General features: G+C 40.2%; 1 protein-coding gene across 4 annotated transcripts in view; it reads left to right on the plus strand.

Moving 5' to 3' along the window:
• TTC23L (tetratricopeptide repeat domain 23 like) overlaps positions 1 to 3,643 on the plus strand; it is a 59,363-nt gene extending 55,720 nt beyond the window's left edge. For all 4 annotated transcript variants that reach the window (XR_001491284.4, XR_012413610.1, XR_010587337.2 and 1 more), the window contains 2 exons: positions 733 to 838; positions 3,289 to 3,643. The gene's annotated coding sequence lies outside the window, so the exon portion shown is untranslated. The remainder of the gene's footprint in view (positions 1 to 732; positions 839 to 3,288) is intronic.
• Positions 3,644 to 11,763: the final 8,120 nt, after the last annotated feature.

The following is an 11,763-nucleotide window of genomic DNA, read 5'->3' on the forward strand; positions in this document are numbered from 1 at the left end:
GAAAACTCAGAAGCCTTTAGTTCGCTGCTTGAGGGTCTCTTTCATGGGGAACAAGGGCTGCTAAGCCACAGTGAGCCAGCTCAGTGTACCTTGTCTTTAGCAGAGCAGTGGGGAGCTCTGCAGTCTCCAGGTACTCTGCCATGCCCACAGAAATGGTCTGACAGGTGGGGACAGCATGGAATAGGGCAGGCAGAGCAAATACATTTCATCTCATGGGCCCATTCTGTTAATGGCTTCCTGGAGTGATGCTTCAGGTTCCAGAGCAAAAGGCTGGGTTTGGTGGAGCTTGATTTATTAGTGTCTTCCACCTTGGGCTATGGGTGGGGGAATAGCGGACTTCTACCACATATTTGCTGTTCAGATATAGAGAAAAGAGCACTGTACTCTGAGTCAAGGCACCTCGTGTGTGAATCCCAAAAACCATGAGACCTTAAGTCACTTAAACATTGAGTCTCAATTTCTTCATCTGCATTCATTCCTTTAACAAACATTTGTTGAGCACCTACTAAGTGCCAGGTGCAGTTAGAGCTGCAGGTGGTAATAAAGATAAATAAAACATGGTCATTAATCTTAAGGGGACAACATTCTAGTGTAAGAGAAAACATGAAGAAATAATGAAAACATGAAGTTTAAGTTCTGGAATAGCATTCTCAGTGCAATGAAAAGAGAGACAATCTATGAGAATCGGAAAAGACTTCATAGAGAGGGTGACATTTGAGCCATTTCTTAAAGGAGAAGTAGCAGTTCATCCAGATGGAGAACAGAAGCCATTCCTGGAAGAAGGAACTCTACATACAAAGGCACAGAAGCATGACAGAGGGCAGGGTATGGAGGAATGGTAAGTAGTTTACAGCTGTTGTACAGGGCAGCATGTCCTGAAGGGGGCTGCAAGAAATGCTGATTCCAAGGGATGTGCATCAGTTCTCTGCGGGAGGGAGAAAGGCTCTGTGGCAGAAAGACAAAAATCAATTAAGGAAAAAAAAACCAGGTTTAAACAAAGTGACACAGGTTACTTTTCTGAAGGGCTTCTCAGGACTTTTAATATACAAAACCTTTGGCTGGGTTCTGTAGCTCATGCCTGTAATCCTAGCACTTTCGGAGGCTGAGGCAGGTGGAATGACTGAGCTCAGGAGTTCAAGACCAGCCTGGGAAACACAGTGAAACCCCCAATTAGCCAGGCGTGGCAGCATGCGCCTGTAGTCCCAGTTACTCACGAGGCTGAGGCAGGAGAATCGCTTGAACCTGGGAGGCAGAGGTTGCAGTGAGCCAAGATCATGCTGCTGCTCTCCAGCCTGGGTGATAGAGCAAGACTCTGTATCCTAAGAAAAAATTTTAAAAATTTAAAAAAATTATATATATATATATATAACCTTCCCTATTGGCATGTTGGGAACAAACCAGGTTTTTAAAATTTTTATTTTTATATTTTCAATTTGTAGAGACGAGGTCTCACTATGTTGCTGAGGCTAGCCTCAAATTCCTAGGCTCAAGCGATCCTCTCGGCTCAGCCTCTCAAAGTGCTGGGATTACAGGCGTGAGCACACCACACCTGGCTGCAAATCAGTTTTTCAGAAAACATTGTATTTTACATACCTGAAGTCTTTTTGAAATGATCAGTGATTTAAATTTTGGCAAATAAAACCTTGCACTGTCTTTAGAATCGAAGTAGAGAAACTAAGATTTGGTTTTGTTGAAAGCAAAGGGTGTAGTGCATGCTCGCCCTGAGGGTATACATGAATACTTTTGCAGTTTGGTAAGGAATTTTGGCCCCATTTTAGGATATAAAGTCTTTATGAACTATGACTATCTCATCAGCTATTTAATCTGATCACAGAAATACGACTTCAGTGCATCCCTATGAATTAATCTTTTTGAGTCATGGTGGTTAAGAGCTGTAGTTCTGGAGACAGGCAAGCCTGAGTTCAAAACCCAGGACTACCACTTTCTAGCTATGGATAATCCTATAAAATGGGGATGAAGTATAGTACCTATCTCAGTGTTGCTGTGAGAATAAATGAGATAATGCATTATATGTGAAGTGCTTAGCAGAGTGCCTGGCCCCATAACAATCATGTATTAAGTAACAGCTATTTTTATTTTTACTGAAAGCTGGTCTTTGTCTTTATTCCCTTCTACTGACACCATTGTTGCATGAAGCAAATGGAGTTAGGGGCTGAATATTTTGAAAAGCTACTACCAAGCTTATGTGGAAAACATTTTTCTGGTTAACATCTCGAAAAAGATATAGATTTATCAGGTTCTGGAAACACAGATAGTATCATAGACAAGCAGTCTGACAGTCATCTAAACTCAAAGATAATATATACACTATGGAAATCAGTTATCCTTTCAGGTTTCAGGCAAGGGGAATCCTGCCACCTTGTGGTGTGAGAGAAGTAGGCCCGAGGCCAAGTCCCACTTACTATCCCTAGCAGAGATGCAGCCCTCTCACAGTTATTGCCCACCTCTGAATTTATGAGACCCCTGGGCAACTGACTTAATCTGTGCCTATTTCTTCAGCTAGTTTGGAATCTCATTATCTCCTGGTTTACTGCAAAGGAAGTTAAAGTGCCAGATCGCTTTCTATATTTTATACAGTCCAGTAATAGAGAATGAACCAGTCTTTAGTACGACTTGCATAAAAACCCCAAGTTCATAAATTTTGTATCTCATATACTACAGAACAAATATTCTTTTCAGGTAAAAAAAAAAAAGGGGGCTATGAAAACCACACTTTTTTCAGGCTTGAGGTAGAAATAGGAGGTGACTAAAGAACACTTAATAGTAACTGTGTTTCTGGAGCTGTCTTTTGGATCATAATACATCAGTGTCCTGCTCAGCTCCTTCAGTAATGAGAAATCAGAGGACATACATCTCAACGGCTAGAAACAAACAACAGAGATCTTTCACAGGCCTCGGGCTCTAAGTCTCTGTGTTCGTGAGAAGAAACCACTTGAAAATCATGAACTATATAAAAGGCCCTAAATTAGATAAGTTTTCCACCTGGGATTTAAACAATCCAGGTAGCTCAACTATCCTTGGTTTGCCGAGAGCTCCCTGCTCTTTAGGAAGAAAACTCGAGACTCTCTTCAGATTTTAGATGCCTATTAGAAGAGACAGCATTTGGAGAGTATAGTCATGTGGTGGAAAATGGTGACACAGTTGCCTCAGGCTAAGTTCAGCCTTTAGCTGAGGTAAGGTAATGAGACGTGCTGCTGGGGGAGGCAGTTGCCAGTTAGAAGGCAAGAACCAAGAAAAACGCTCATATGATTTTCTCCTTTCCTCTAGGTCTTCTGTTACCAAATTGAAAACCTTTATACACAACAGCCAACAATAAAGACAACCTTGTTGATGATAAAAATTCTCGACCACAAAATGTTTCTCAACATTGATAGCATTGGCAGATCTAAAACAGAACGATTTTTTATTAAGGACTCTGGGAAAAGAGGTCCACTTAGCAGCAGCATTCCAGGTGAAATACCCAAGAGCCATTAGAAACTAGGATCCTGGCCAGGCACAGTGGCTCACGCCTGTAATCCCAGCACTTTGGGAGGCCAAGGCGGGCGGATCACGAGGTCAGAAGATCGAGACCATCCTGGCCAACATGGTGAAACCCCATCCCTACGAAAAATACAAAAAAAAATTACCTAGGCTTGTTAGCACGTGCCTGTAAACCTAGCTACTCGGGAGGCTGAGAAGGGGAATCACTTGAACCGGGGAGTTGGAGATTGCAGTGAGCTGGGATCGCACCACTGCACTCCAGCCTGGCAATAGAGAGAGACTCCATCTCAAAAAAAACACAAAACAACTAGGATCCTGATCTATGACTTGGGGGAAAGAAATCTTTTAGACACATGCTTTAAGTTATAGTTTCTTGTGTCACTGGGACTCCATTACCTTTCATTTCCCTTTTTCTAACTCTAACTTTATTCCTTTCAGTTCTGATTTTTTAAAAAATTCTGCAATACCTAAGTAATTTATTGGTGAACACTTTCATATACTACAGTTGACCACTTAACAATGCAGGGGTTAGGGCTGCCAATGCCCCGTGCAGTCAAAAATCTTTGTATAATTTTGGATTCCCCCAAACCTTAACTGCTAATAACCTAGTGTTAACTGGGAGCCTTACTGATAAGATAAACAGTCGACTAATGCATACTTTGTATGTTATATGTATATTATATAATATATTCTTACAATGAAGTAAACTAGAGAAAAGCAAAGGTTATTAAGAAAATGATAAGGGGCCAACTATGGTGGCTCATTGCCTCTAATCCTAGCACTTTGGGAGGCAGAGGAAGGCAGATTGCTTGAGCCCATGAGGTTGAGGTTGCAGTAAGCTGAGATCATGCCACTGCACTCCAGCCTGGATGACAAAGTGAGACCCTGTTCAAAAAAAGAAAAAAGAAAGAAAATAAGGAAATACATTTACATTACTGTACTGTATTTATTGATTCCATAAATTTACATTGTCTGTTTACAAAAAGAATCCTTGGACTGAAATGAAGGGCATCCACAGCCACAGACCTCAATCTTTGATACATATCAATAAATTCTGCTTTTTCTTGTAGTGTCATGACTTTTACTTCTTGGGAACACTTCCAGCATCACTAGTGGCACTTCGTATGGGTCCCATGGTATTATTTGAGGTTTATGGTGCACTAAACATGATGAAAAATACTTAAGAATCTCAAGAGAGTACTTTTTTCAGCCACATAAAATTTACTGGAGAGTCGAACTGCTCATACAGAGATGATGAGCATCAAACAGCGTTTTGAGCGGATATTCACAACACCTGAGCGCACGGCAGCAGCAGTAGGAGGCAGCTACAAAATGACTGCAGTACAGTGTGTACTCCCGTTGGTTTTATGTGGCTGTGATTTAACCTTGCATCTTTACATTTGTTTACATTTCTCTGGACTGTGAATGCACCATGTACTGTATATGTGTGTAAATTTTGAGAAAATTTAGCATTTTATAATAGGTTTGTGCATATTTTGTAGTAGCACATGATAAAAGACTAGTACATACATATATTTTATGCATTCATGACATACCTTTTAAATTTTTAAAAAATATTTCTAGGCAATAGCTTGTTTTTTTTAGATTGTCAAAAATCTCAAAAAAAAAAAAAAAACTTCCAATGTATTTATTGAAAAAACTCTGTGTATTAAGTGGATTTATACAGTTAAAACCTATGTTGTTCAAGGGTCAACTGTATTTGGAAGTGTCTTTAGTCTCAGCCTGTTTGAGGTCACCAAAATTGCCTTGGAAGGAATAGTTTGATCCTTCTGAAACACTTGCCCTGATCTGATTTACTGAACTCATCATAACATGTTAAAAGTTAGAAAGGACCTATTTACTTTATAAAGAAACTAGGGATGGCGGGGCATGGTGGCTCAAGCCTGTAATCCCAGCACTTTGGGAGGCTGAGGCGGGCGGATCATCTGAGGTCAGGAGTTCGAGACCAGCCTGACCAACATGGCGAAACCTCGTCTCTGCTAAAAATACAAAAATTAGCTGGGTGTGATCGTGGGTGTCTGTAATCCCAGCTACTTGGGAGGCTGAGGCAGGAGAATCACTTGAACCCGGGAGGTGGAAGTTGCAGTGAGCCAGGATCGTGCCATTGCACTCCAGACTGGGCAACAAGAGCAAAACTCCGTCTAAAAAATAAATTAATAATAATAATAATACAGCTCAAAGACCCTGTGTCTTTGGGGATCCAAGTGTATCACTATCAATATCTATATCAATGCACTCAGTGCTTATAGAACCACATTTTGGGTCTTCATTCAGGAAATTATTTCAGTCATTTGTTCAGCCTGTAAAATTTAAGAATCAACCAGTACCTAAGGTATAGTGAGTTGTGTTCTGCTGTTGCAGAAGCACACATATACCAACTAAGCCAAAGGCTTGTCCACTGACTGGTAGGCCTTCTCCTGGCAGTTGCCGACTAACTCCCAGGATGCTTTAGGATTGGCACTCAGGATCAAGGTCCCACATTGCAGCCCTGGCGGAAAGCAGCTATATGTTCCATTGCCCTTCTCTGTGGTGCTTATTAACTGGTCACTTGGCCTGTCATTGTTCATTTTAGCCCTGTCTGGAGATGAGGCTGCTGTTCCTCCCCAGAATATTCTGAATTGATTACAGTAGCTTCAGAAGAGTCGCTTCCATTTTCACATACGTAGTTGAAAATGGCTTTTCAACAATGACTGACATTTAAAAAAAAAAAAATACCCGAAAGAAATGGCCATTTAGACTCCATTTTGGGTGGCACCAAAATTTATAAAATGTTACTATTTTGCAATCCTAAGATGTCCAAACTGACAAACCTGTATCACTAAACAGTAGCATAAGTGTAACACTGTGAAATAAAATTTTATGGTGTACCTGTTCCTGCATTTGAAAGTTGTTTTTAATGTTTAAAGTTTATTGTCACTGTAAAGTTGCTATTGTCTGGGGTTTTGATGTTAAAATGTTTTATAAAATGGTGGTGATACTGAATGGTATAATTTTATCCTTATACCTGGTAAAATAAGTTGGCACCTATGTTGGTCCCCAAAGTTTTTCCCAAAGGCATTTTTAAAGCTGTTTTAGGTTCATACAAAATTAAGGGAAAGCTACAGAGATTTCCCATTTACCCCCTACCCCCACACATACCTGGCTTCTCCCTTATCAACATCTCCCACCGGAGTGGTACATTTGTGACAGCTGATGAACCCACACTGACACACCATTATTACCCAAGTCCACAGTTTACATGAGGGTTCACTCTTGATGGTATACATTCTGTGGGTTTGGAAAAATTATAATGACATGTATCCACCATTATAGTATCATACATATTAGTTTCACTGCCGTAAAAATCCTCTGTGCCCTGCCCAAAAGTTTTAAAATTTTACTATTTTGGTGAAATCCCGAAGTCTTAACAAGCCACATTAGAAATATAAAGTTGCATTTTCACTGCAAAACCACAGAAGCTACTTTCTAAATTCAACCAATCTGGATAACCCAATCCAATCAAACACCTGACATTTCTAACAGATCTGAGCTAACATACAGAGCTCTTACAATTCTTCTGAATTAGCTAACAAGCACTGACATTTTTTAGGTGGATGAGGATTATTTTCCAACAATCTCTGTACCAAGTTAGAAAAAAATAATTCAAGCCCAGATCAAGCTGTCTCACATACAGATTTCAATAAATATTTTTATTTTATTTTTTGTTGAGACATGGTCCCACTCTCCTGCCAGGCTATAGTGTAGTGGCATGATCATAGCTCACTGCAGCCTTGAACTCCTGGGCTCAAGCAATCCTCCCGCTTTAGCTTCTGGAGTAGCTGGGACTACATGCATACTCCAAACCTGGCTAAAAAAAAAAAAAAAAAAAAAAAAAAAAAAAAAAAATTTAGAGATGAGGTCTTGCTATGTTGGCCAGACTGGTCTCAAAACTCCTGGGCTAAAACCCAATGTGCTGGGACTACAGGTGAAAGCCACCACACCTAGCTCAATGACCATTTTTTAGCAAGCAAACAAAAAAGTTTATGTAACCGGCTAGGCGTGGCGGCTCACACCTGTAATCCCAGGCACTTTGGGAGGCTGCAGTGGGAGGATCACGAAGTCAAAAGATCAAGAGAATCCTGGCCAACATGGTGAAACCCCGACACTACTAAAAATACAAAAATTAGCTGGATATGGTGGCAGGCACCTGTAGTCCCAGCTACTCGGGAGGCTGAGGCAGGAGAATTGCTTGAATTTGGGAGGCGGAGGTTGCAGTGAGCTGAGATCGCACCACTGCACTCCAGCCTGGCAACAGAGTGGGACTTCATCTCAAAAAAAAAAAAAAAGAAAGAAAAAAGTTTATGTAACCTGTATTAAAGGTCCACTTAAGGCAGGCTTGACAATATTCCAGAAATAGTACTCTCCTAACCTAGTTAGCCAAGGCAACCAGAAATCCTTGGACAAAATGGCAGGAAGCCATTTTGGGATCAAGTGTCAGGCACCATGCCTAAGGGTAAAGGCCATAGGCTTCACTAGATTGTTACTTCCTTTTCACTTAAATATGAGGATTACTCTGAAATAATTTAGTAAGTTCACATATCCTGAATACCTCTAGTTTTGCCACTGAGAGCCACTACTAGTATCTATTATAATGATCAACAAGCTATGAATTTCAAAACTATACTTCACACATTTACTCTGCTGATTATCAAAACCTCTGGATGTGACTGAGATACATATAGAGAAAGCACGTGAAACCACTGCCTTTGGTCTTTCTGATTAGAATACTAGCTGTCCACTCCTGAGAGAGAAATCCTGTTAGAGATAATGACTCCTCCTGGGGTGCTTGTAACCTGATACTAGTATAAAACAGCGCTGCCTATTCCAAAGAGAGAATGAAAGCAAATTACAAACATAATTGGGAAAAGAAAAAATACTCCACACTCCAATTTCTCAGGACCCAATAGATTTTATTTCAGGTGGGGATAAGGGACAAGCAGTGTGAAGACAGGGAAGGAGAGAAGGAAGTCTCTATGTTCTGAATGATTCCCTACCCCACTGTTGAGAGTGCCACATTCTGCCCTTTTACAATTTTAATTAATTTTTACTGGGACTTTGATAATACCACAGAAACCCTGTGGCTTCCCGTTAAAATGATTGTGTTACAAGCCTTATTTTTATTAGAAAAGTGAAATTTAACAAATATTTTTATTTGTATTATTTTGAAGCATTTCACCAATTCTAGGTGGAAGCACTACATCATTGAATGGGAAATCAACAAATGAAAAATGAAAAAAAAGATTACTTATCCATTCACAGTAAGCACAATTTTACTAGAAAGAGAGATAAACTTCAAAAAGACAGAACTAAGTCACATACAAGACTGTGTTCTTCTATATGCTACACATCAATTTGTAGTGGCACCAAAGTGTCGCCTGCTCTGCCTGAGGGAGCACTCCCCCTAGTGGTTTTGCATAGGAAATAAAGTTAAACTTTTATTAAAGTAAAAATGCCTGGATCAAATAGAACACACATAAGGAGGAAATTCTTTATAAAATAAGTACCTTGATGTTAGGGTGACTTAGAAACAATTCTTAGTCTCTGAATTCTAAATAGCTGAAGACATGCAGCTAAAACAATAATTTTTATTTTAATTTTTTATTGTTTTTGAGACGGAGTCTTGCTCTGTCACCCAGGCTGGAGTGCAAGGGCGCAATCTCGGCTCGCTGCAACCCCCGCCTCCCAGGTTCAAGTGATTCTCTTGCCTCAGCCTCTCGAGTAGCTGGAATTACAGACACCCACCACCACACCCGGCTAATTTTTGTATTTTTAGTAGAGACGGGGGTTTCACCATGTTGGCTAGGCTGATCTCGAGCTCCTGACCTCAGATGACCCACCCGCCACGGCTTCCCAAAGTGCTGGGATTACAGGTGTGAGCCACCACGCCCGGCCTAAAATAATAGTTTTAAATGTGCAAAAATATCCATCCTTACTGAGCTGATTTATATTTGTTTCAAATTCTTTTTAGATTCAACTTTTAAAAAATACATTAGGCCAGGCGTGGTGGCTCACACCTGCAATCCCAGCCTTTTGGGAGGCCAAGGTGGGTGGATTGCTTGAGCTCAGGAGTTCAAGATTACCCTAGGCAACATAGTGAAACCCCGTCTCTACAAAAATACAAAAATTAGCAGGGCATGGTGGCATGCACCTATAGTCCTAACTATTTGGGAGGCTGAGATGGGAGGATTGCTTGAGCCTAGGTAGTGAACTGTGATCCTACAACTGTACTCCAGCCTGGGCAACAGAGCAAGATCTTGTCTCCAAAAATAAAAATAAAAAACCTTAGATCAAAATAAATTTAGAGCTAAATCATCAGAATTAAACAGTGACTAATAAGATGCTAACAGAAAATCTGAAATTGGAGATTCTTTCATATAACAAAGTTCCTAAATGCCTATTATATATTAGGCACTGTTCTTTGTTCACACTAGTAACAAAAGACAAAAAAAATAACTATGCTATTTCACATTTAACAGTCTTTAGAATGTGGACTGATTAGATATTCTGTAAGTATCTTTTAGGTTTGTTCTGTTTTTGGTGTTTAAACAAATAATATTCTGACAACATTTAGTAAATTAATATCTTTCCTTCTTGAACACATACACTTTAAAAAATTCCAACTTCTTTTGTAGCCACTAGGCATGCTGAGATTGAGAGACTTATTAGTTATCAGGTACTGACCCTGGCCACCTCCCAAAATTGTCCATATGCCTGGGAAGCAGTGCCTGCCACTGTGCTGCAGTGGCCTCCTTGCAGCACACTTTGCTGTAATACTCTCCAAACCAATTTTCTCTAACACTATGTGACCTATATTGAGGTAGGGCATTCCAATATATCTTCCAATTTTGGTGAATATCACTGAATGGTTCTCAACAATTAATACTTTGGTACACTTTTATTTGGGGGAGGTGGTGGTCACAATGACTAGCATCAGTGGGTAAGGCCCAGAAAGGCTAAATGAATCCTGCAATGGGATGACAGTTTTTTATCCTAAAGAACCATCTCACTCAAAAGGCCAATAGTGCCGTCCACGAACGGACACTGAGCTGTTGTCACCTGGTACGGTAACAAAGACAGAAGCTTCACTGTACTCATGTAATTTTTGCTACTAGAGAGTAAGTCAGATAATTTTAGTATTGTATTTTATTAAATATATTTATATGCCACAAAAATTATTTTAGTGACAACTACCAGGAAAGTACAAAATCACTTAATAACTGGTTTTCTACATCTTGATTTGTCAAGAAACTCATAGGTAAATGGAAAGTAATAAGTACTGACTGCCGTTACTTACTACAGTGAACAGTTTTGAGAACAAGAAGAAAACCTGTAACACTGAAAATTGCTTTATATCCCGTTCACAGATCTCTTTAAAAGGTCTACTTTAAAAATAAATCACATAAAGAATTGTTCAGACTTGTTTAGTGATGCCTTAACTTCAGAACATTTGCAAGGAAATTACATGTAAAAGCAATTATCTCAATACAATTAAATCCTATTAAAGAAAAAAAGTTTCAGGCCGGGCGCGGTGGCTCAAGCCTGTAATCCCAGTACTTTGGGAGGCCGAGGCGGGTGGATCACGAAGTCAGGAGATCGAGACCATCCTGGCTAACATGGTGAAACCCCGTCTCTACTAAAAATACAAAAAACTAGCCGGGCGTGGTGGCGGGCGCCTGTAGTCCCAGCTACTCAGGAGGCTGAGGCAGGAGAATGGCGTAAACCCGGGAGGCGGAGCTTGCAGTGAGCCGAGATCGCGCCACTGCACTCCAGCCTGGGTGACACAGCGAGACTCCGTCTCAAAAAAAAAAAAAAAAAAAGAAAAAAAGTTTCCTATTAAAGAAAAAAGTTTCCTTTAAACCAGTGGTTCCCAAAATTTAGCATGCATCAGAATCTCCTGAGGGAAGCTTGTTAAAATACAGAATGCTGGCCTCCTCCCCAGAGTTTGCTACAAGTTTGCAGGCCGTTCTGATGTTGGTGTGGGCACAACACTTTGAGAACCACCACTTTATGATCTAGTCTCTAGAATTCAAACTAATAAGCAATGCTCATATGCCTTTGCTTTTTCTAATAGTAAATAAATAAAAGAACATTTCAGGTAGCTGCATCAAACTTTAAGCCTTTAGACTCTTGAAATGTTACACTGGCTCACATAACTGTGAGTTCAAAAGACAGAACTAAAGGACAGCCCTTAATAATCTATGA

The sequence above is a fragment of the Macaca fascicularis genome, chromosome 6 (genome assembly GCF_037993035.2).
Source record: "Macaca fascicularis isolate 582-1 chromosome 6, T2T-MFA8v1.1".
NCBI lineage: Eukaryota > Metazoa > Chordata > Mammalia > Primates > Cercopithecidae > Macaca > Macaca fascicularis.